General features: G+C 41.4%; 2 pseudogenes; one reads left to right on the forward strand and one right to left on the reverse strand.

The window, feature by feature from the left end:
- The window catches only part of LOC143123348 (uncharacterized), a 685,973-nt pseudogene that overhangs the window by 135,139 nt on the left and 524,441 nt on the right, over positions 1 to 26,393 (forward strand).
- LOC143110365 (cytosolic phospholipase A2 zeta-like) lies at positions 11,806 to 25,906 on the reverse strand (annotated as a pseudogene).

Below are 26,393 nucleotides of genomic sequence, written 5' to 3' on the forward strand. Positions count from 1 at the left end.
AAAGATCGCAGAGATGAGATACAGTAATTTTGTGCTTTTTTTTAGTTCCCCCCCCCTTTTTATCTGGGATTTTTGCTGTTGTTATGCTCTTGTGTGTTTCATGGATATTTTGTTCACTGTAAGCAATACTGTAAAACTTTTTCTGTTCTATCATACTGTAAACAGTATTTCTACTGTACCTCCTGTAGTAAACAGTAAAGGGAAAAAAACTGATTTGCTTTTTACTGGAATGCTTTTGAATGTGCACATTACATGTGGACATACAGTTAAAAAAAAAAAACTACACCCCTGGGTAGGCTATAGGCCACTCACTCATGCTATATTGCTTAAATAAAAAAACGAGCCCATTTCTTGGTTGTAATGATTTTTTTTTTTTTAAATCAATAGGGAACAATAAATGTAGGCAACAAGACGTGTCAATTTTATCATGGACAAAAATCATGTGCACATCACGTGAACAACATACAGTGGGTCCCAGTTAAAAATTGACACTTCATTCACAATCATGGTGAATGGTGAAATGTAAATACAACTGCAGCCGCTTGGGGGCAGCATAGTCCGCTGTGGAGTTCCACGGTCGAACCAGACGGCGCATTCGACAGCAAGGGCTGTGATTGGCCGAGTTTTCAGTGCGTTTCTCTGTGTTTTTAGCAGCCCCTGCAACATGCTAGTCCACTGTAGTCTAAGCCTTGTACATAATGTTAAACATAGTTTTGGATTCAGTGGCAAGATTTCTTGATTGTACAGTGTCTGTCTCTCAGTAATGTTTTAAAATGAGAGCTTCGTCAGCTGGCAGTAGGCTACTTTGTCGGTAGTCATGAGAAGTTCGCTTGCTAACAGAACATAAATATGCTGCCCAGAAACCTTGTGAATAGTTCTGATTTTTTTTACTACACTAACGAGGTTGAAATATAGACTTTGCCTACAGCATCTCCTTAACAGTAATGTTAACAAAATGACAGCATTCATATGACAAAGAAAAACGAATTTCGGTCACTCAAGACTGTGCCACAGCAACCAGTGTAGGCTACAGTCCTACCCAATAGGCTTACTCGAAGCAGATAGCGTTGTCTGACGGTCGAGTGGGTTAATGCACGTATTTCCAGAACAGGTCTGCAACTTTCAGGCAGTTCTGAGTTCGAATCTAGGCAGGAGCAGAGCCATATAAAGGCCTAGGCCTATTGTTATCATTTTTTGCAAGGTGTTGCTCCTGGCAATACTTGTTTATAAGACGTTTGGTGATTAATTGATAGCTGTTTTTGGGACACGTTAAACGTTCTTTATAATGAGCGCATCCGGGGAGTAAAACGACTGTTACGCGATGTTACAACTGTAGCCTAGGCTACAATGATTGCAATACAAAAATATGCGCGTGTTAGTTTAGTTAGTTTTGTATGGAGTGGGATAGCTGTCAAAATATTCGTGTCCATAGATTTGATACACGTGCGTATTTGTCTGTAGTTGTGCATAAAATAATTATTTGTGAATTCTCGAATGAGTCCAGTCGTGCATAAAATATATTGTGTGTATTTTATCCATCAGAATACGGATGGGAAAAAAATATGAATTCAAAATTACAAGTACGAAATCAAACTTTACAGTTAGGCTTTCTTTGGTACGAGTACGACTTCGCACAAGTGACTCAACTGTCAAAATACGTCATCGCCGCATTCACAGGCATTACTTGTTGAGAAAAGAAACATAGATCGAGATCAAGACTGCGCATGCGCTGAGACGAATCCGGCGGGGGCAGTGCCATTACTGCGGGTTAGGCACGTCGGCGCTAACGTTTGTGATAGCTGATAGCTACCTGTGGAGTTGAACAAATCGTCTTTTCCCCCCTTTGTTTATTGTCTTACGATGTCGGGAAGAACCTGTTGTGTGTTCGGCTGTTACAACAGCAGTGGGAAAATACAGATATGGAACAAAAATATATAAGTTCCCCCGCCGTTATTACACAGCCTGCCCCTGTGTAACACCATACATAAGCACTACACAGATTCCCAGGGCGAGCCGAAGACCAAGCTGTTTGTCAGAAGTGGATTGTGAACATCAACCGAAAGGATTTTGTTCCGAACAAACATATCGCGGTAAGTTTTGTTTAACAGTATCAATCTTAAATCTTGCCAGTTGCCACCATGACTAGCATGCTGTTGTCTAGTCTTGCATGGCGATACTTTAACGCTATCTATTGGTGTGTTAAGACATGGCACCAAATATTTGACGTAGAAGCAAAACTGTAAAGTAAGTGTGTGCTAGGAACTTCGGTATAGTCGCCAGAATAATTATCTCCATCAACTAAATGGCACTATTGAAAAATGATTCGCTTTAACTACTAACGTTAGGGCAGCCATGGTGGCCATCAAATCAACATGATTGGCATTACAAACAGAAAACGTATGATGGAGTTCGGGGGCAGGCGACATTATGCTAGTTGCAAGATTGCTTTCCTTCTTTGGTAACGTTAACCATGAAAACATCAGTCATTTGGAAAGATCTTATTGCGTTTTCCTCCGATTCAGTATTGTAATAAACAGTTTTTGGGTAGCACTCACATTTAAAACTCACTTGGATATTTGATGTAGATGTTGTGCAAAATGTTCATGATTGTTTTTGGGTTAAATTTGTTGCTGTGCTGAGTTATTGTCTACATGTAAGTCAATGTCCTTTTCTATTTGTATTTTATCAGGGGTCAATGTCATCTCCCAAACCTCAATGGCACCTCCCAAAAGAAGATGGCATCCAGTGTCCAGATATTGCAGACCACAACTACAGTTTTAAGTCAACAAAAGACTGTGACACAAACTGATCAGTGTAGGCCTATGATTTGGATGACAAATACTCAAAATTTACACAGGCTTGGGCATGGACAGTTTTTGGCAATTTCTGTACGCCATTATGGCTTTTCACTCACAACTAAGGACCATCAAGTTAGCTGTCCCTGAACAACTGTTGCTTGTTCTAATGAGGCTCCGTCCATACTTCCACACAGGGATTTGTTGATAAATCTATACTTACCTTTTGAATTACTACTGTTTAGTGTGTCTCTTTACCCATATTTCCACACAGGGATTTATTCATTAATCTATTCTTACCTTTTGAATAACTACTGTTTAGTGTCTTTTTTGCACATACTTCCACACAGGGATTTATTGATTAATCTATGCCTACCTTTTGAACCACTACTTTTTAGTGTACCTTTTTGGCCCTTATATCCACACAGAGAATTATATTTATATTTGAATCATTAGTTTAAATTTGAGCCATTACTGTTGATATCCTGTCTAAATATTTTCCACAGAGACTGACCTGGTCCAGTCTATTTGACCTCGGCCTAGTAGCATATTTGAACCTTTTTGTACATATGGCCGATACAAACTTTTCTTATCTGTCGTCCCTCGTTGGTGGAACGCACTACCTGTTCCTACTAGAGCAGGGACATCCCTCGACATCTTCAAAAATGTCTGAAAACCCAGGTCTTCAGAGATCATCTCCTCTCATAGCACTACTACAGACAATTGCACTCATTAATGCACTTATTGTGTTTTTTTTTTATTGTTAGAATTGCTCTTAAAAGCTTTAAATGTTGCAAGTCGCTTTGGCTAAAAAGCGTCAGCCAAATGTAATGTAATGTAATTGTAGTAATAATAATATAACAACAATTGGTATGTGTGATACATGTATTGTATAAATTAAATGAAGTGTCAAGTTCAAATAAACTGTAATTAATACATCAACAACTGTTCTTTATTCCATTGTGCACAAGTTCCAAGCACATGTGTCCTCTTGTGAGGGCTGAAGACATCTTTTGGGAGGTGCTCTTCCAGATGACATTGACCCCTGATAAAATACAAATATAGAGAAAAGGACATTGACTTACATGTAGACTATAACTAAGCACAACAACAAATTTAACCCAAAAACAAACATCTACATTAAATATCCAAGTGAGTTTTAAATGTGAGTGCTACCCAAAAACGGTTTAGTACAATACTGAATCGGAGGAAAACGCACTAAGATCTTTCCAAATGACTGATGTTTTCATGGTTAGCCTAACGTTACCAAAGAAGGAAAGCAATCTTGCAACTAGCATAGTGTCGCCTGCCCCCGAACTCCATACGTTTTCTGTTTGTAATGCCAAATCATGTTGATTTGATGGCCACCATGGCTGCCCTAACGTTAGTAGTTAAAGCGAATAATTTTTCAATAGTGCCATTTAGTTGATGGAGATAATTATTCTGGCGACTACCGAAGTTCCTAGCATACACTTACTTTACAGTTGCTTCTACGTCAAATATTTGGTGCCATGTCTTAACACACCAATAGATAGCGTTAAAGTATCGCCATGCAAGACTAGACAACAGCATGCTAGTCATTGTGGCAACTGGCAAGATTTAAGATTAATACTGTTAAACAAAACTTACCGCGATATGTTTGTTCGGAACAAAATCCTTTCGGTTGATGTTCACAATCCACTTCTGACAAACAGCTCGGTCTTCGGCTCGCCCTGGGTATCTGTGTAGTGCTTATGTATGGTGTTACACAGGGGCAGGCTGTGTAATAACGGCGGGGGAACTTATATATTTTTGTTCCATATCTGTATTTTCCCACTGCTGTTGTAACAGCCGAACACACAACAGGTTCTTCCCGACATCGTAAGACAATAAACAAAGGGGGGAAAAGACGATTTGTTCAACTCCACAGGTAGCTATCAGCTATCACAAACGTTAGCGCCGACGTGCCTAACCCGCAGTAATGGCACTGCCCCCGCCGGATTCGTCTCAGCGCATGCGCAGTCTTGATCTCGATCTATGTTTCTTTTCTCAACAAGTAATGCCTGTGAATGCGGCGATGACGTATTTTGACAGTTGAGTCACTTGTGCGAAGTCGTACTCGTACCAAAGAAAGCCTAACTGTAAAGTTTGATTTCGTACTTGTAATTTTGAATTCATATTTTTTTCCCATCCGTATTCTGATGGATAAAATACACACAATATATTTTATGCACGACTGGACTCATTCGAGAATTCACAAATAATTATTTTATGCACAACTACAGACAAATACGCACGTGTATCAAATCTATGGACACGAATATTTTGACAGCTATCCCACTCCATAGTTTTGTGATATTTTGCACTTTTGCCTCATGTGTTTTCAGGTTTGAGGGCTTTTTTGGCAAGATTGACCTTGGTTAGACTCTGCATATGTTATTTCTCCGTATGGAAAATAAAGTCAATTTTCGACACACGTCTGTTATTAGTTCAACTAGATGTACCGCAGATCGGTACAAAATATGACCGCCGCCCAGTCCAGCACATTTTTTCCACAAAAATAAATCACGCTGAAAGGCCTATATGATTCTAACTGTCTCACTAAATTGCATTATCCACACGTACTCAATTCTCACTGATATCTGCTAGACAACAAGTACCAAAACATGATTAGTTCATAGATTTCACATGTAAAATTCATTTTATACAACCCCACCTCCATCTTGCCTGTTCATAGTTATGAGAAATTCTTCAATTGTGTGCATGTTCATGTTTATGTTGTGTGTGTGTGTGTGTGTGTGTGTGTGTGCGTGTGCGTGCGTGCGTGTGCGTGTGCGTGCGCTTGTGTGTGTGCCTGCGTATGTGCCTGTGCAAGCGTACATATGTCTACTGTGTGAGTATGTGTCATACGTATGATTACTGTGAATGTATGTGTGTGTGTGTGTATCTGTTTGTGCACATGTGTGTACATGAAATGGGTTAACATGACCCCTGGAGGCAAACATACGGAAAAAAATGGTCATCCTAGTCCCTACAGTTCTCAAGATATTCACAGAGAACTGTGTCTGCCCTACCCTCCTTTCGGGGGTCCAGTCCAGCGGGGGGGCTACAGATCAAAACGAAAAACGACGGTTCCATGCTATCCATGTGGGGTTACATGACCACCAAGTTTTGTGTACCCCGGTCTTTCAGTGTCCCGGGACTCATTGACGGAAATTTGGGCATGCGAAAAAGAAAAAAAAAAAAATAATAAAAATCTGACTAAACCTATATGACCGCCGCTTCGCTGCGCGGCAGTCATAATAACAAGTGTTGCTTGTTAAAACATGTGACTAGTGAAACTCAAATGATTTTAGAAATATTTAGCCAAAGCCAAAAAGTGTTAGAGAAGGAGAGACGCCGGTGCAGCTCAGATGTCTTCTTAATTTTCTTTATTCTTTAGTAAAAGGTGCAGAACATTATTAAACTTTGACTAATGTTTCGATGTTCGTTAGTCAAAAACATCGACACATCGAAATGTTAGTCAAAGTTTAATAATCTTGGGTTTGGGTTTAATAATCTTGGGTTTGGCCTTACAGCGAACTCAATGCTCTTGTTGCTTGCAGTTTGTTAAATAAAGCGATGCAGATTACATTATTATGACCGCCGCGCAGCGAAGCGGCGGTCATATAGGTTTAGTCAGATTTTTTTTTTTTTTTTCTTTTTCGCATGCCCAAATTTCCGTCAATGAGTCCCGGGACACTGAAAGACCGGGGTACACGAAACTTGGTGGGCATGTAACCCCACATGGATAGCATGGAACCGTCGTTTTTCGTTTTGATCTGTAGCCCCCCCGCTGGACTGGACCCCCCGAAAGGAGGGTAGGGCAGACACAGTTTTCTGGGAATATCTCGAAAACCGTAGGGTTTAGGAGGACCATTTTTTTTTGTATGTTGATCTCAAGGGGCCATGTCAACCCATTCCATAACCACTCATTTCATGTATAGCGCCACCTAGTTAAATACAAAAAAGTAAAAATGAGGTGTTGTAATCGCAGGTATCTGTGACCTAACTTAGTCAAAACTGCACGAAATTGGAAGTGTAGGATCATTATGACACCCTCTGAATGCACGCCAAGTTTCGTGGAATTCCGTTCATGGGGGGCCACACAATAAATGAATTTATGTTACTATACACCAACTGGCCTGTAGGTGGCCGGAGACAGTTTTCTGCGAATATCTCGAGAACCGTAGGGCCTAGGAGGTCCATCTTTTTTTTGTATGTTGATCTCAAGGGGCCATGTCAACCCATCCCATTACCACTTATTTCATGTATAGCGCCACCTAGTTAAAAATTAAAAAGCAAAAAATTAGGTGTTTTCATCACAATATCTCTGGCTGACATGGTCAAAACTGCACGAAATTGAAAGTGTAGGATCATTATGACACCCTCCGAATGCATGCCAAGTTTTGTGTACTTTCGTTCATGGGTGGCCTTACAATAAAATAATTTATGTGTACATTTAGTGACGTACACCAACAAGGATTCCCGGGACACTGAAAGACCGGGGTATACAAAACTTGGTGGGCATGTACCCCCACATGGATAGCATGGAACCGTCATTTTTCATTTTGATCTGTAGCCCCCCCGCTGGACTGGACCCCCCGAAAGGAGGGTAGGCCAGACACAGTTCTCTGTGAATATCTTGAGAACTGTAGGGCCTAGGATGACCATTTTTTTCCGTATATTTGCCTCCAGGGGTCATGTTAACCCATTTCATGTGCACAAACAGATACACACACACACACACAGTAATCATACGTATGACACATACTCACACAGTAGACATATGTACGCTAGCATGCACAGACACATACGCAGGCACACACACAAGCACGCACACACACACACTCACACACACACACACCCACACACATAACATAAACATAACACAAACAATCAAGAATTTCTCAGAATTATGAACAGGCAAGATGGAGGTGGGGTTGTATAAAATGAATTTTACATGTGAAAATCTATGAACTAATCATGTTTTGGTACTTGTTGTCTAGCAGATACCAGTGAGAATTGAGTGTGGATAATGCAATTTAGTGAGACAGTTAGAATCATATAGGCCTTTCAGCGTGATTTCTTTTTGTGGAAAAAATGTGCTGGACTGGATATTTTGTACCGCTCTGCGGTACATCTAGTTTATTTCTGATTAATTGCATCTTTTGATGTATTTTGCAACATTTGCTTGTTAGGCTGGGCTACTGTCAATGTCCTGTACAGGTCAATGTTCAACAATTGCTGGTGTAGGCCTAGGCTATTAATCAATTAGGTACTGTTCGTTATTTATCATGACCGCCGCGCAGCGAAGCGGCGGTCATATAGGTGTAGTCAGATTTTTTTTTTTTTTTTTTTTTTTTTTTCGCATGTCCAAATTTCCGTCAATGATTCCCGGGACACTGAAAGACCGGGGTAGACGAAACTTGGTGGGCATGTAACCCCATATGGATAGCATGGAACCATCGTTTTTCGTTTTGATCTGTAGCCCCCCCGCTGGACTGCACCCCCCGAAAGGAGGGTAGGGCAGACACAGTTTTCTGTGAATATCTCGAGAACCGTAAGGTTTAGGAGGACCATTTTTTTTTTGTATGTTGATCTCAAGGGGCCATGTCAACCCATTCCATAACCACTCATTTCATGTATAGCGCCACCTAGTTAAACACAAAAAAGTAAAAATGAGGTGTTGTAATAGCAGGTATCTGTGACCTAACATAGTCAAAACTGCACGAAATTGGAAGTGTAGGATCATTATGACACCCTCTGAATGCATGCCAAGTTTCGTGGAATTCCGTTCATGGGGGGCCACACAATAAATTCATTTATGTTACTATACACCAACTGGCCTGTAGGTGGCCGGAGACAGTTTTCTGTGAATATCTCGAGAACCGTAGGGCCTAGGAGGTCCACCTTTTTTTGTATGTTGGTCTTAAGGGGGCATGTCAACCCATCCCATTACCACTTATTTCATGTATAGCGCCGCCTAGTTAAAAATTAAAAAGCAAACAATTAAGTGTTTTCATCACAATATCTCTGGCTGACATGGTCAAAACTGCACGAAATTGAAAGTGTAGGATCATTATGACACCCTCCAAATGCATGCCAAGTTTTGTGAACTTTCGTTCATGGGGGGCCTTACAATAAAATAATTTATAAGACCGGGGTACACGAAACTTGGTGGGCATGTAACCCCACATGGATAGCATGGAACCGTCATTTTTCGTTTTGATCTGTAGCCCCCCCGCTGTACTGGACCCCCCGAAAGGAGGGTAGGGCAGACACAGTTTTCTGTGAATATCTTGAGAACCGTAGGGCCTAGGATGACCAATTTTTTCCGTATGTTTGCCTCCAGGGGTCATGTTAACCCATTCCATGTGCATAAACAGATACACACGCACACACATACATTCACAGTAATCATACGTATGACACATACTCACACAGTAGACATATGTACGCATACATGCACATGCACAAACACACATACGCAGGCAAACACACAAGCATAACATAAACATGTACACGCACACATGCACACAATTCAAGAATTTCTCAGAATTATGAACAGGCAAGATGGGGGTGGGGTTGTATAAAATGAATTTTACATGTGAAATCTATGAACTAATCATGTTTTGGTACTTGTTGTCTAGCAGATACCAGTGAGAATTGAGTGTGGCTAATGCAATTTAGTGAGACAGTTAGAATCATATAGGCCTTTCAGCGTGATTTATTTTTGTGGAAAAAATGTGCTGGACTGGGCGGCGGTCATATTTTGTACCGCTCTGCGGTACATCTAGTTTAATTAAGGGGCTACCGGAGGAGTTTTGGGAGCGTTAGTCAAAAAAGACGTGACCCTTCCTCGCCAGCAAGAATTTTTTCTATGACCCTCCAAAGTAATTGAGAAAAAACGCATGACCCTCCCCAGGCCCAACAATTTATTGATGCCTTAGGCTACTGGGTCAATTTGGGAGCTTGCATGCTACGACTCCTTCCTTGAAATGCCTTGAAAAGGCTGTCGTTTGCACAATTTCACAAATAATCACCGGGACCGAAACAAACCTGTCAACTTTTCCTGGGTTTATCGCGTAATTTAACTTTTTCCTCGCTGTCTTAGGAGGAGCTGCAGGGCCGTCGCAAGGGGATGCGAGGCCCTGTGCGAACTTGACAGATGCAAGGCCCTTTTCACTTACGTGCATGAAATCATGCGATAGCTTACTTTACACATAGCCAAGGCTACCGTCGGTGTATTTTAATAGTAGCCTAGTCTAATAAGCTACACCAGCTTGCCTTTAAGAGGGGAAATTCAATTGTATAGCCTATAACATTAGCTGAGTCACATATTTGGCCATATGGTGTTTATCATAGGCTACATCACCAAACCAAATAGTGTAACAAAGGCGAACACTTTAACAGGGGGAATTAATTGGGCATGAATCATTGTGCTGAACGGTATTTGTCAATGAGCAGAAACACACACGACATTCAAACTATTGATAAGATGTACTGGTCTGTATCTATAGGCTAACATTGGACAAATAAATGACACTGGTTCGCCATATCCTGACTCAGGAAAAAAAACATTTTCTTGCTTTGCCGCAAACTCAGCAATGAAATCATAGGCCAGTTTGCAGGTAGCCTAACGTCTTTTTCATAGAAGGGAGAGCCCAGTCTCTCCTGTGACATGGAGGTGCGCAAATAGTTTTTAATAGCCTGTTCAACTTCGAAAAGCTTCGTTCACCCGATGCCAGTCACTGATCGCAATTTCAAAGTTCGGAAAGCTTCATCTTTTTAAGTTTTAAGTGCAGTGGCCCCTATCTGCCCCCTTTGGAATTATATCTCGAGCCTATTATAAGGTCCAGTGCGTTATGTCCTGGGATTCGGATGTGCTCAAACAGAAAAGAAAAAACACTTTTTTATAGATGGTTATGAGGAGCAATGTGAGAGAGAAATTTGATGATCATTGATCGTTGTTTTGGGACATTAAGCCTTTTCCATAGGCGTCAGTGAAGGAGATTGAAGTATGACCATTTTTTTATACGAAAATATTTCTTAACTACAAAAACTCAGTGTCTAAAAACTCAGTGTCATTCAGACTCAACCCTCTTGTTGTTTTATTATCTTTTTCGTTGTCGTTTGAACGTTGGCAAGCAGGCATGTTGCGGTTGCAATTTAAGTGAAATTTCTACAGTAGGCCTACAACATGCTGTTAGGCTGGGCTACTGTCAATGTACTTGTACAGGTAAATGTTCAACAATTGCTGGTGTACAGGTTATATAATCAATTAGCTAAATCATTTGTCCAGCTGTTTAAAAAATGTTTCGTGCTACATTCAAACGCAAAAGGTGCTTTGATATATATATTTTCGTTTGAACGTCGGCAAGCAGGTATGCTTTGGTTGCAATGAATGAGGATAATTGCTTTTTTTTTTGCATTATTTTGAATATGACTCTACCAGTCTCAACAGCACGTACTTTTTCCACACGCTAAGTTCTAACACACATAGGCCTATCCCCTCTTGCTTTCTCTCTCTCCATCCCTGCACACGGTGCTTTCTTAAAGGAGCTGCACCATTTTACAACAATTGCATCTACATTTTCATATTAGAATGTTTTGTCAAGTGTAAGCTTAAACTACCGTGATCAATTTAAGTTCCCGTGCCCCCGCTGCGTCATGGAAGCAGTAAGTCAGTCGCATCAAAAATAGTAGTGGCACCCAAGTGACACCTTGTGGTTGTTTGTGTCAACTGCAGTTTGTGCCATTTCTGCTGAGAAAATGGGGTGCGTGATTCCTGAAGGAACCCGTCCAAACTTAACGGGGACCCACTGTATGCACATCGCAACAATCCAACCAATCAAAAAACAGATTCCGCGCGTGAGGCCAGTTTTGGCCTATATATATTTCGTATTTAATTAGTAACGGTCTTTCGTGCAGACTACGCTCAGAGCAGCTGCAGAACAAAAGCGAACGGAAAACGGGCTATGAAACAAAATTAATGAGAGCCCTGTGGTTGATGGCTCGCTGCCAGCGTCTTGACGTCTGGACATTGAAAGGTCAATTTCAATCTGAGAGCACCAGAGCTGATCAAGTTTAGGCGGTTGCGATATTTTGACTGCATGTGCAGTGCTTGGCTGAATCCCTGCTCGACAAGATAGGACGTGGGGAAAGCGAGGAGAAGAAGGTGAACTCTCTCCCACAACTGAGGGTACCACTGTCCATGGGTTATCCACAACGCTCGCCAACCAGAGGTACGGAACGTGGCCATCGCCTCAGCATCATTTTGGAGGTCAATGAGGCTCTCTTGGATAGCCACCTCACTGCTGGCAACATCTTGTTGGAGCGGCTCCATCACCCAATCGGGGACGGCTAACTGGTCCAGATCTCTGAAACGGACCTCCATATCTGCCTTGACTGCCTTCAAGTGGTCCGTGTAAACCAGCAGATGGCCATCAGTCAGTTCATCCAGCACCTGAATGTAAGTAGTAAGTAGGCTACAGTAAGTTATTTTATTGATAGATAGATAGAAACTTTATTGATCCCCCTGGGGAAATTCAAGGAAATTGTATGTGAGGTAGGCTAATTGGTGTGTAGTCAAAAGAATGATGACAATGGTAGCCTAATAATTAATTACTAGCCTACCTTGGTCAACTGTGGAAAGTTGTGAAACTGACGCCTGCTCAAATTTTGTCCATACAGCTCCAGCTTTGTGAGAAGACTGCGTATGGCGGCCCTCGAATGGATGAGTCACACCATTCCCCTGGAGCTTCAGCGACACCTCGTTCATCTTCCCAAAGAAGTCCGAAAGATAGAACACATCGTGGCGGCAGGACCATAGCTGAGCTTTCAACGTAGCATTGGCCTTTTCCCAAGAATTCGAGGACCGAGGGGAACAGCTCACACAACCTGCCCAAGGAGTTCCCCTTGGAGAGCCAGCGCACCTCTGTGTGGAAAAGCAGGCGCTGATAGGATTCGTCATTTTCCCCACATAGCTGCCTGAAGAGCCGGTCATTCAAAGCATGGGATTTAATTTTGTTTATTGATTTGACCGCTACATTAAGGGACTGATGGAGTGAGTCGGATATGTTTTTTGCTACTTGTGACGGTGCAGTACACAGTGCACGGTCAGCACGTGAGGGACCTGGTGCTTTAGGGGCGTCGCAAAGCCACGGTATCTGCCGACCATAGCTGTTGTCGGATTGATGACAGTGCGGCCGGATCCTCGATGGATGTATCGTTTCCTGCGTAATATCCCCGCGTTGCCCGGCATAGGTCGAGCACATTTTCGCTGATAGCCGCGTTGAAAGATGACAACTGCAAAAGATGTAGGGCAGTGTATCGTAGGTCCAACATCAGCAAGGCATTCTTACACTGACACAGTCCAAAGAGAGCTATGCACAAGCTGCGTCCTTCTCCTGCGTTAGGCCAGCGGACAGTCCACCGACTAGATCAGCCACCGATGTCACAGCTGAGAGTCAACCGACTACATCAGCCATTTAAGTTCATAGCCAAATAGCCATAGGAGGAGTGGTTCGACACCTTTTCCAAACAACAATCATATCACTAGCAAAACAATGAGCACTAATCACAAGCACGAGTGTGAATGTTTATTTGAAGTATATTTTATTAATGTGCAAGCAAATGCTATATGTACACCACCCAAACACATGAAGAGTAGTAAACCAATTTTTAGTTTGTATGCATTTTTTATATATTGATACTGTCGGTGTGTTGGACTAGCGCTATTGGTTCCCACAATGCATTGCGGCTGGGGTTCAGGGGGGGGGGGGGTTATTGTGTGTGTGTCTTTACCTTTGTTTACTGATTATGGATGTGTTTTAGTGTAGCGTGTATCTCTCTTTAGTTTTGCCTCTTGTGTGACCCTTCTTGCTCGAGTCATTGCAATACATTTTCTGACACAATGGGGGGCAACATTCTAATTTCAAAGCCTTTCAGACTGTTTTTCACAAGTACAACATATGTCATGTAGTATTGTGTGAAGTAAGTGTGAATCCTCTGTTTTTTTATTTTCTTTTTTCATATGCATGTACACGACATGCTTGAATAAGTATATCACGATTATAAACATGCAATTAAAGTAAATGAGATACAGTATGCTTAACCCACCTTGGTCTCCATAAAAACATGCTTATCATTCTATATTCTCACAGACTATGTCTGGCTCGAAATAATCAAAATGAAAACAAAGAGGGATCCATTAAGGCAGTGATTTTTAAACTAGGGGTCGCCAAAAACTTCCGTGGGGTCGCCAATTATTTTCTGTATTCAGTCTGAAATTATTATTAGGTGAAACAAAGGAAAATAATATTGCCCTTTTCTGCCTTTTTCTTATTTACACGCAGTTAAGAGAAGAGAGAGATTTTTTTTCGTCTTTCAACGAGATCTGGTTCAGCCTATGGGCTGCTGGTCCGCTGACCAGTTTTGGTTTGGGGAAAGTGTGGTCGCCAGACCTCGCCATACTTTTTTGTGGGGTCGCCAGACAAAAAGTTTAAGAACCACTGCATTAAGGGACAGGAGTGTTCGTCCTCGTGTTTGTCCTCGTCTTCGTGGACTCTCTCTCTCTCTAACGCCCGACGCAAAGCCGACAGGAGTGTGTCGCGGTTGTTCAGGATGTTGTAGTGCATGAGATCCATCAGCTTCTGGAAGTCCTCCGGCTGATAGGCCAGGTTGCTAGTGACGTACGGCGAGTCTTCGGTGCTGACATCCACGTCCCCTTGTTTCAGTTCCTCCACCCCCTCGCGCCTGACACCTTAGTGCAACAACCAACAGGAAGTATAGGGTTGACAACAATATCCGATTTTCACCGCAGGATTGTTGAGGCAAAAATAATTAAAATGAAATCACCACAATGTCTGTAAAACTTGATACTATATAATATATAATATCATTATAATTTGATGTATTATTAATAGTGAAATTAATTTATATTTGATTGCTTTGTGCTTTTTAACTAATTTGGGGAAATAAATTACACTCAAAATACGAGTGAAGTGGTGGTGAGTATGTAACCACACCCAAAAGCATTCAAATGGAACAATGGATGACTGAAAAGATGGTTTTATCAATATGACATTAATTATTGCATTTATAAAGATCACAATATTGACGGTTAATGCCTGTATTCTGTGACACATCCTGGCCCCTGGGATTTGAAACGATGAAAGGACTGAGCTGAAATAATCACAGGCATGGTATATTGTGGAGAATGAAAGATTTCTGAGGGGTCGGGGCTTGCACCTACTCACCTGGGGCTTTGAACTCCCTGAAGGTGAGATTGACCATGGGGAAGTGAACCACGATGGGTGCTTTGGGGTTCTCCTCGTCCTCGAAGACGTACACCTCTTTCATGGGCTCGTTCTCCACGTGGCAGAAATCGATGTGGGGGAACGGGATCCTGTGGTCAGCACAGTGCTGCTGGGTTTCCTTTAACACCTGAGGAGTACATTGACAGGGCAAACAGGTCAAACGTGCCTCAGAGAAGATGAGTAATGTACCTGGCTTAGTGCTCAAGCTCAAGCATGACCATGATAAATGGATAGGTCGTGGTTTAGTGTCAAGCATGACCACCATGATAACTAGGTAGGTCATTGTTTAGTGTCAAGCGTGATAACTAGGTAGGTCATTGTTTATCCACAACTACATTTATTGGGGTCAGAAGAGTGTCAAGAGAAAAGGCAGTTTGCTCTATTTTAATCAATAAGAAATGGTGTCAGGCATGACAGGTGCACGGTCCCTTCAAATTAAGAGCCTCAGATATGAGCACCATGCTGGCCAGGGTGTCACAACATGGCTGATTTGAGAATAACATACATTGCTCACACTGATGTACTACCTCATGTAAAAACAATTATTAATACATAACATAACATAACATAGTAAACCTTAAACTGATCCAAATCCCAGGAGTAGTTGAGGGACAGGACGAGGTCCATGCGCCTGTGGGCTTGCAGCACTGGGATGAAACCTGTGTTACAGGCGAAGCCCGCGTCCACCAGGTTCAGGGTGGCGTCCGCTGGGGTCAGCTGGTTTGGGAACGCATCAGGGTGAGTGTCTGGACAGGAAGCCCAAAGGTTGGATTTATTATAACAATGGCAGCTGGTTCCAAATCGTGTCATATTTCACACACAGAGACACACATACACACACACACACACACACACACACACACACACACACACACACACACACTCATACGGTTATTCAGTATATCACACATACTGTATATGACACACGTGTGTGACATATGTAATAAGCAGAACATATACAACATATATAATTGATTATGTAAATATAAACATGTGATACAACAGCATAATACACAACAGCTGTATAATATGTGACATGAAGTGGCATTATTCTTACCATTTCCCGCAATGAATCCACTTGTCTTGTTGTAGTCCCAGTGTAAATTTAGGCCTCGCATGAAGTTGTAAATGTGGCTGGAGATCGGTCGGCTGGTGAAGAAGTCGGTAATCCTTTGTGCCATGTCGGTGGCCGGCTTGATGATGACGGTGTCGAGCGTGGACGGCCTGTTGTCCGACTCTGTGGGGGACAGAACACCTCACAAATCTCACAGGGTCCAACATGACAACACACACCAACAGCACAGTCATCAGACAGCTGGTTGAAGCTGCTGGGGCAAACTACTGGACTGATACTGTAGTTTGTCAAAATTGCTAAGAATGTGCCTACCCACTTTTAAGATGCTTGACTTCCACATTTCCCTGTGCTACCAATTACATACACGTTAGAAATCATAGGAAGAGTTTGGTTCCAAAAGGCTATATCCTCCATTTTAATGAATTTTCATTAATCTTATTTGTTATTATTATTTTGTTTTACATGTAATTTTAGTGGAACTGTATTGGGTTATTGTTATTCAATTAATCTGTACTCAATCAAAACGACACATTTGCAATTTTGTTGATATTATCTGAAATACACAATGACATAACATGACTTATTAATGTTTTTAAAAATGGAGATATAGTGTTTTGGAACCAAACTCTTCATATGCATGTACTGTATACAACATGTATGGATGCATTTATGTGTACAATATATAGCCTATATATTTAATCATGTATGGATGCATTTATGTGTACAGTATATACAACCAGCCAGGTATTGAAACCACAACTTTTAGGCTACTGCAGTGTAGTGGTAACTTTCCTTACCACTACACTACACAGTGCTGTCTTCAGAACACCAATACCTGTCTTGATGACATCACCAGGAAGCCAGGCTGGTTTGTTGCCAGTGACATAGTTCCACACATCGTTAAGGCTGATGGACATGGCACTGCTCCAGATTCCTACAGAACACACACACAGGATGGATGGATGGAGAGGGGGCTGTACTGCATGATCAGGGATCCCCTCACACATACCCTCACAGACACAGACACACACACACACACACACACACATTCACATTCAAACACACACACACACACACACACACACACACACACTCAAACACACACTTATACACTCAAACACACACACACACACACACACACACACACACACACACTCCTTCTCTCTTGCTTCCTTCATCTCTTACCTATCAGGAATGGCAGCCGTGCCTCTGGAAGGTTCTTGACCATGCACCCCAGGAAGTACTCGCTACCAAAGTTCTCCGTGGGGATGGACGCACCGTATTTTGGAATGCCCACCTCATAGGGGCTGAACTCACACCACTCTGCAAACACAACAAAGGAACAATCTGAAGCTATGACCCAAACATGCTTTAGTCTGTAGAATCACAACATCTTAGCTACACCGGATACAGTAACATTCACTGACTACAATTAGCAAATTCCACTTTAATCAGTAGAGCTGGACGAATGTGTATGCACTGCAGACATTGCCCTGAATTATATTTCTATTTTTTTTTTTTTTTTGCACAGCACTTGCCATGTGCTCCATTTTGTACGGGATCTGAGTTTAATATCTTAATTTAATTAATAGAAGAAGAAAGGGTTGTTTGGAATAAAACTGAAAACTCTTACCAGCATCAGTGACGTTGCCCTTCTGGCTGGTCTTCATGTTCACTGCTGTGTAGATGGGCAGAGGATTTTGTCCCTCAGATACTGCCCTCCTCTGGTCAGACAGGGTACTGTCCCATTTCTGCACAGGCAAAAGTGCACATTCAGCAATTGGCTCTGCAGAATCTATTGCTTACGTGTAATATGCAATCTGATTGCAGTTTGCAAATACATTTTGAACAAAGTTATGGGTGTGTGTATATGTATGGGTGTGTGTATATGTCTGTGTGTGTTGTATTGCTTGTGTGAGAGATGAACAAGAGAGAGATTAAGAGAAAGAGAGATGTGTGTGTGTGTGTGCGTGCGTGCGTGCGTGCGTGCGTGCGTGCGTGCATGTGTGTGTGTCTGTGTGTGTATGCATGTGTGTGTATGCATGTGTGTGTGTGTGTGTGTGTGTGTAATGTAAAACCGTGCCTTTTATGGTTTTGTTGCTATCTGTTTCTGTGTCCATTTCTGTGCTTTTATGTACTATTTCTCTGGGCCATTGCTTATGCAGCACACTGAATGACCCCTGTGCTATTTAAATAAACTTGACTTGAATTGACTTGACTGTATTCAGCACCTTGCCATAGATGAGGTGTTCGATGGCCAGACCCCACTTGTCGATGTAGGTGACTGGGACCCCCTCCTTCTCCCTCAGATCCATCTCCTCCCTGTAGCCACGGAGCTGCTCAGTGGACATGATGTCCTGGTACCTCTTAATCATCTCAACCTTCATGGGCTCGGCGACCACACTTATGTCCTTTTGCGACCAATCGGAAGTATCGTAGAGTGTAGATATGGCCCTGTAACATGCAATAATGCCATGTTATATGAGACAGAACATTATATGGAAATCATACAGGTAAGACTGGTTATGATGTGGTATATTCACACTATATATTCTCTCTCTCACACACACACACACACACAGAGCATTTCAGAAAAGGTCACACTGCACTGAAAGTCAGATGTGTGAGTGAGGTGTGTGTGTGTGTGTGTGTGTGTGTGTGTGTGTGTGTGTGTGTGTGTGTGTGTGTGTGTGTGTCGTCTAATCTTGTCTGAGGGGCTGGTCTCTCACCATGTGGCTCCTGAGACTCCCGTGATGTAGCTGACAGCATCCAGGATGCCCAGAGCTTGGAGACCCTTCAGACTCCCAAAGGTGCCCGTCATCGCCCTGGTCCCGCCCCCCGAGCAAACCACACCCACCAGCGGGACCTGGAAGGAGATGTGTCAATAGCAAACATCCTAGATCGGAGCTCTGTTCTAGAATCTTTGGTCAATAAGCTTCCAAAACGGTTCTAAACAGTACAGCCATTACCATGAAATAGGAACAGTGCAGCAAAATTACTTTTGTACTGTTCACACATTTTTGTCGGCATATTTGTACATCTGCCATTGTCAGTCCTGGAGACAAGTGTAATAACTACACACCTGTTGTCCTCTATCATCTCTCTATCTCTCTCTCTTTCTAGACCCTTTCAATCTGTTCCTAGATTGTTTCCGGTTTCTGTATTGAAACATTCAAAACCACATATACTTTGAAATTAAAATGTAAAATCTATTGGACTTTAGCGTAATGCTCTACAAATTGTTGATTTTAACTTTTTTGTGTCCCCAAGTTACTATAAAAACTACTAAATGTTGTTTTATGTGCCACCAGAAATGCCTTATGTTAGTTTATGCAGTTGAAATGGTCAATAATGAGTACAACTGTTTATGAACATTATGCCTTCAATAGGGAGTGATTCAGAATGTAGCATCATGTACGAGCATTCTGGGAAATGTAGGCAGTGGAGGTACTGTAGGTATTGTGTTACTGTATGTCTGAGTGTGTCTGGCCCAGGCCTTCACTCTCTCTATTTGCATCCCAGGTCATTAGCCAAGGAGCTGGCCAATGTAGTCGAACACATATTTGGACCAAATTTGTACATTGAGGGGAGTCATCTCTCCGTGGGCATGTGTGTGTGTGTGCGTGTGTGTGTGTGTGCGTGCCTTTCCCCCTTCCTTAGCCCCCAAAAGAGCATTCTTGTTTTTAATGTTCCACTTGGTTTGTAGAGTTGGAAAAATTAAAGCCTCTATCCACTGATGAACAAAAGGGATTATCAAGCAAAATGAAATACCATCTCTGGCTAATTTGATCTACACAAACAAGACAAATTCCTTGTATGCAAAAAACCTGCTCGGCAAGAAACCAAACTCTGATCTGTATCTTCCCTTCAATGCACCCCCCACCCCCCTATCCCTCTGGTTTACTCCCTTATCTATCTCTCTCTCTCTCTCTCACACACACACACACACACCACACATACACACCCCACACCCACACCCACACACACACACACACTCACACACACACACACCCACACACACACACACACACACACACACACCCACACACACACACACACACACACACACACACACACACACACACACACACACACATACACACACACACCCACACCCACACAAACACACACAGACATACACACACACATACACACACACACACACACCATACACACACACACACACACACACACACACACACACACACACATACACACACACACACACACACACACACACACACATACACACACACACACACACACACACATACACACACACACACATACACACCACACACACACACACACACATACACACACACACACTACCTTATCTGTCTGAGGAGGTGAGCTGAGCCCTAGCAGCTTTTGCAGAGCATGCCCCACCACCGCCTTCCTCTTCTCCAGGAAGTCCCTCTCAGCCGACGGGATGTTAAAGTCCAGACGCAACGCCAGATTCTCCTCTGAGCTGCAGTGTCACAGTCACCAAACAACAGTGAAGAGGGCAACAGTAACAGCATATTTATGTCAGTTACACTTTGATCACGAAAAGGACCTCAAGAAATGTAATCGATCAAATAAAATAATAGAAACTATTACACAGAGCCTTACTCACCGTGGCGATATGGCTAATTTAAAATCATAATGTCGTACTGTGATGAATAGCTGGTGGTAATGGCACATGTGTTCATGTCTCCTTCACGTAACCATACACCATAGACATAATAGAAACCGTACACTACCAGAATTTGAAAATGATGACCAAAACATCTGTTGTCTCGTGTTAATTGTTGGATTTAGGTCAGAGGTTGGATTTAGCCTAAATCATTTAGGTCAGAGGTCATGATGGTGTATGCGTTACCCCAACCAGAGTGTGCTTTGCAGTTCTAGTTTAAAACAAGACTATGAAACAATTTGCTACTTTCTTTGAGGTCGGCTTTTTTTTTTTTTTATCAAGGAAGACATTTTGGTTATCATCTTCAAATTCTGGTTGTGTACGTTTACATGAAGGACAGATGAACACATGTGCCATTACCACCAGCCATTCATCACAGTACAACATTCCTGTCTTCAAAGGACACAGTTAGCATGTTAGCAAGCTTCTAGCAGTGCCAACAAGGCTCTGAATCAGGGCTGTATGTTAACTTTTTTTGACTCCTTCACGTAACCATACACCATAGACATAATAGAAACCGTACACTACCAGAATTTGAAAATGATGACCAAAACATCTGTTGTCTCGTGTTAATTGTTGGATTTAGGTCAGAGGTTGGATTTAGCCTAAATCATTTAGGTCAGAGGTCATGATGGTGTATGCGTTACCCCAACCAGAGTGTGCTTTGCAGTTCTAGTTTAAAACAAGACTATGAAACAGTTTGCTACTTTCTTTGAGGTCGGCTTTTTTTTTTATCAAGGAAGACATTTTGGTTATCATCTTCAAATTCTGGTTGTGTACGTTTACATGAAGGACAGATGAACACATGTGCCATTACCACCAGCCATTCATCACAGTACGACATTCCTGTCTTCAAAGGACACAGTTAGCATGTTAGCAAGCTTCTAGCAGTGCCAACAAGGCTCTGAATCAGGGCTGTATGTTAACTTTTTTTGCTGAGGTTGACTTTCTAACATCGGTATCTAGTTACAAACACCTCATTAAAATAATGTGTCACCGGTGCCAAGCTGGATAATCATCCAAAACTGTTTTTTTTGTAGCATGTGCTACATTATACGTTGCACTGTGCACTCCTGCTCTGGGTGGTGACTGCAAGGTTTTGTATGTCTTTGGTTAGCTCACTAGGAAATGTTGAATAAGGAGTGGACCTACAATGTATACCGGTAAGTGATTTACATACAGTTACAAACATGTTGTGTATACAATGAAGCACATTACCAAGGTATGCCTGTGTGGAGAATTGAGAGTGTATTAAGTTTTTAGGTAGAGGGAGGTTTTACCTTTCCCCTGTTTTCAGTTCCAGGTTAACAAAATCCTGTGGGAAATAAAATGGTGTTGTTTGATTTTCTTTTTTATTATTCAAATGTGTTCAAATTGAGCAATAGATGAATGTTAGAGTTTGTGTACTACCTCTCCAAGAGGCACTTTCATTTCCTGATTAGCACTGACTGGCCGCAAAGAATCTGGTGAAAGATTGATTGACTGAATGGCATCGTCAACCTGTTGACAGCAGATTATGAAATAATAAAATTAATGAAAAATAAATAGAAATAAAATGTATGGCATAGTCTCAAATTCTCAATAGTATAGTCTATTGGTTTGCAATGAGTATCTTCCTTTTTGTTACCTGAAAATTATTGTCTTTTCTAAATGAATCAGTAGTTTTTAAAATGTCAAAAAAGGTGGAGGATGTCAATCTGTGCTTTTCCTGAGACAACAATGACATCTTCCAATGCTTTGCTTTGTCTACACCCAAAAGATTATTCAGAATGTGGTTTGACAATACTCAAGATTATAACAATTGCCTATCAAAATAGTTCACAATTAATTAATATATAAATTGCTGCAGTTCTAGTTGAGTCCACCACACCTAAAATGAGAACATTTTTCTTCAGGACTAAGTGTGTGTGTGTGTGTGTGTGTGTGTGTGTGTGTGTGTGTGTGTGTGTGCCTGCGTGTATGCATGCATTCATTTATGTGTGTGTGTGTGTGTGTGTGTGTGTGTGTGTGTGTTTATGTGTTGATGTGTGTGTGTGTACCTGCACAGAGAGTTCTGTCTCCAAGTCTCTGTTGATGTAGTAACGTAAAGAGTCCATCAGGTCCGAGGTGAGAACATGTTCCTCTCTATAAGCTCCTTTCAGCTTCAGTATTAAGCTCTGTATTTCTGCAACACACACACACACACACACACACACACACACACACACACACAGAGAGAGAACATATACCTAAGTGAACTGAAAAAGTGTTTCCCCCCTGAACAAAAATTGACAGCTGTACTAAAGCTGGTGATTTATTTTCTTTCTTTGATCGATCCTTCAATGTGTTCTACTGCTTACCTGGGTGTTTTACCGTGATGTCAAGAGTTGAGAATGGTGGTGCCTAGAAGCAGAAGAATCAGGACGAATGTGAGCCATAATTCATAATTTATCCTTTATCTCGACTGAAAGTGTTACGCTTTACTTGACGGTATCGATATAAGAGTGACATGACACTGTCATGAACGTGTCATAAACATTATAAACAACCCATAAACGTTTATGACATTACGCTTCTGTTATTAAGTGTCATTCGGTTTTTGTCACGACAAGTTAGGGTTAGGTTTAGGGTAAGGGTTAGGGTCAGAGTTATGGTTCATGTGTCATGACAGTGTCATGTCACTCCTATATAGATACCGTCAAGTATTACCAAAGTGATATTTTATTACATGTTTATGCTAACATTTTTTATAGAATTGACACTGCATATTTATAAATTGCAATTATTACGTATACTACATATTAATATCACTGCAATATGCACACTGCAAACAGAATTCTGTAACATCATACTCATATCAACAAATATTATTCTGAATCATTTAAGTAGACTACACAAAGTGACACCTACCACCAAGATTCCATTGGACAGGTAAGAACCTGGTGCTTCAGCGCTAAAAACAAGAAGGACAAATGTGAGGCGTTTAATAGGCATCTGATGGTTATGCAGTTTATAGAGCTATTGTAACACTCTAAAAAACACAGATGAAAAAAAGGAGCATATGATAAAATATGCAGGGCAGCAATCAGCCTATTATAAATAATTGAAGCCAATGCTTTTTTCAACCTACAGTTGCTTTCACAGTCCTAACAGTTCAATGTTTCCAGGACAACAGTTTATCTTTTCTATTTCAGTGTTTTAATGCAATAAAAGTGTATGTATGTATGTACGTATGTATTCAGTTATGTATTTATTTATTAACTTGTCTGTTCTCTTACCTCTCAACCATCTCAAATTCGACCCATAACTTATCATTTGTCTGAGCATAGACAAAAACAAAACAAAAAAAAGATGTCAGTTGACCACATTTTGTTATTAACATGGTAAAATGTCATAATGTTTCTTCAAGAGAGCTTTACCTGTGCATTTGTTATGAACACTTTGGTCTGTTTTCGGCCCATGGTGAGGTTACTTAGATCAAACAAGATAGCCGTGCAAATATCATCTCCAAAGAATGTGTCATCATCGAACATTTGCAATTCTAGAACATTCTGTAAGAGAAGGATAGTTGTGTAAAAAAGGATAGATTGAGAAAGGAAAGCACTTTTAAAAGTTATTCAACTTTGAGTAGGTGGACCCTCAAACTGATGAATTTGAGACACACCAACCTGGTATCTTAACCAAGGGGGAGGCAATAAGTATAGTTGATAACATCAACAGTTAATAACAATTTGTCTGTAAAGTTTTACATCAGATGTTTGTAAATATGGTTTTAAAGGGTCTATAAGCAGGATCAGCACAACATTGAGACGTCTGTGTGGGTCAGACCTTGACATGGCTGTTCACGCGGAAGTGGAACGTTTCGTTCCACTCAGGGCTGTCGCTGTTGGGAACTGTCCTGGTGCGGTGCAGGCGGGCGGAAGACGTGGGGAGCTTCAGAGTCACATAGCAGTCCGACTTCGACCCTGAAGAGAACCACCAAGAGGGGGTTAGGGTTAGTACTAGCAATCAGTTCAGTTCAATTCATTTCAGTTTCTCTGCCGCTATCTGGGAAAAAAGTTGTTTTATCTTCAAGAACAACTGTGTACACATTGAATTCATGCACATATTGTACAAAACTCCGCACATTATTTAGTTAGTTAGAGGATTTCAATTCCATCCACATATTTTCTGCTATACCTAACAATAGTTGAAGCATGGCAATAGAAGACACTGAAATATCTTCCATATCTGGCAATCTATTGCGTTAGTAAAAAAAAAACAGAAAAAAAAAACAGTGAAAAGAGACAATTAACAGTCAAGCGGACAGAACACAGATTGATTGACGGGACTTACAGTAGTCATGGGAGTGGTGAAGTTCTGCTCGCAGGACGGTAACAGAGAGCTTCCAATAGGGGACCAATTCCAGCTGAGAAAGAAAAATAAACAAATAACGTTAATCACAGCAGCACCAGTCTCATCACCATTATTGTCAAATTATCTTCTCAGTATCTTCACATTATCTCCACAATATCTTCTCATTATCTTCACATTGTCTTCTCAAAATCTTCTCAATGTTTGATCAATATCTTCACATTATCTTCTCAATATCTTCTCAATGTTTTATCAATATCTTCACATTATCTTCACATTATCTTTAACCATCCTGCATATAACAGCTTGCTATAGTACACCATCCAGAGTGAGGTCTGTTTTTTTTCTGCTTTCATTTGAGCTTTGAGGTGTTTTCATAAAACAGAACATGGAATTCACCATGTAATTTATTCACACATTGTCCTGTAATATAAGGCACGCAATCTGATGAGACACAAGCATGAGTTGTAAACTTTTGACAGTTTTAAAATTGTGATGACCTAGAAAACAAGACTGGACAAAATTATGTTTTCAGAAAAAAATGGGTTAAAATAAGGACCAGCTGCATTAAAACTGAAGTAATACATTGCCCATATCGGACCAGACTGACCAGTGGTCCTGAGGAAATTATCTATATTTATATAACCCAACATTTAGAACGTAACAGTTTGCTTACCTTGGCCATGGTTGTTTCTGCAGTGAGCTCAGCTCAGTCAACTTGAAGGCAAATATCTTGAGTGACTGAGGGCGGAGCAGTTTTTGCTTTTGTGGACTTTAGAATGTGTTCTGTTTTCATGCTGACCCATGGAACTGGACAGCACCAGGTAGGCCATTCCACTGTTCCAGTTAAACTGGTTATTGTAGTTCAGTTGGTTATTGGAGGAGTATCATGAAATCATTTGGTCTCACTTACCACATGTCCTGCCAATTGCCTGAATGCTCCACCAAAGACAAACAAAAATAAAAATCACCAACAGCTTTCGTGCACCAATAACATGACCAACAAAACAGCCTTTGAGAGCATTTCATTATCACTGGTTAGCAAGCAGGCATCCGTCATCATCTTCAATGTCCCCCCACCCTACACACGCACACACACACACACACAGACGCCACGTCGTCTTCAATGCGATGCAATCAAAAACATAATCAGACACACCACAAGCCCTTGA

The sequence above is a fragment of the Alosa pseudoharengus genome, unplaced genomic scaffold (assembly GCF_046254945.1).
Source record: "Alosa pseudoharengus isolate Yale_2024_CS ecotype anadromous, Long Island Sound unplaced genomic scaffold, YU_APseudo_1.1 YU_APseudo_1.1_scf_1, whole genome shotgun sequence".
In the NCBI taxonomy this organism is placed as follows: Eukaryota; Metazoa; Chordata; class Actinopteri; order Clupeiformes; family Clupeidae; genus Alosa; species Alosa pseudoharengus.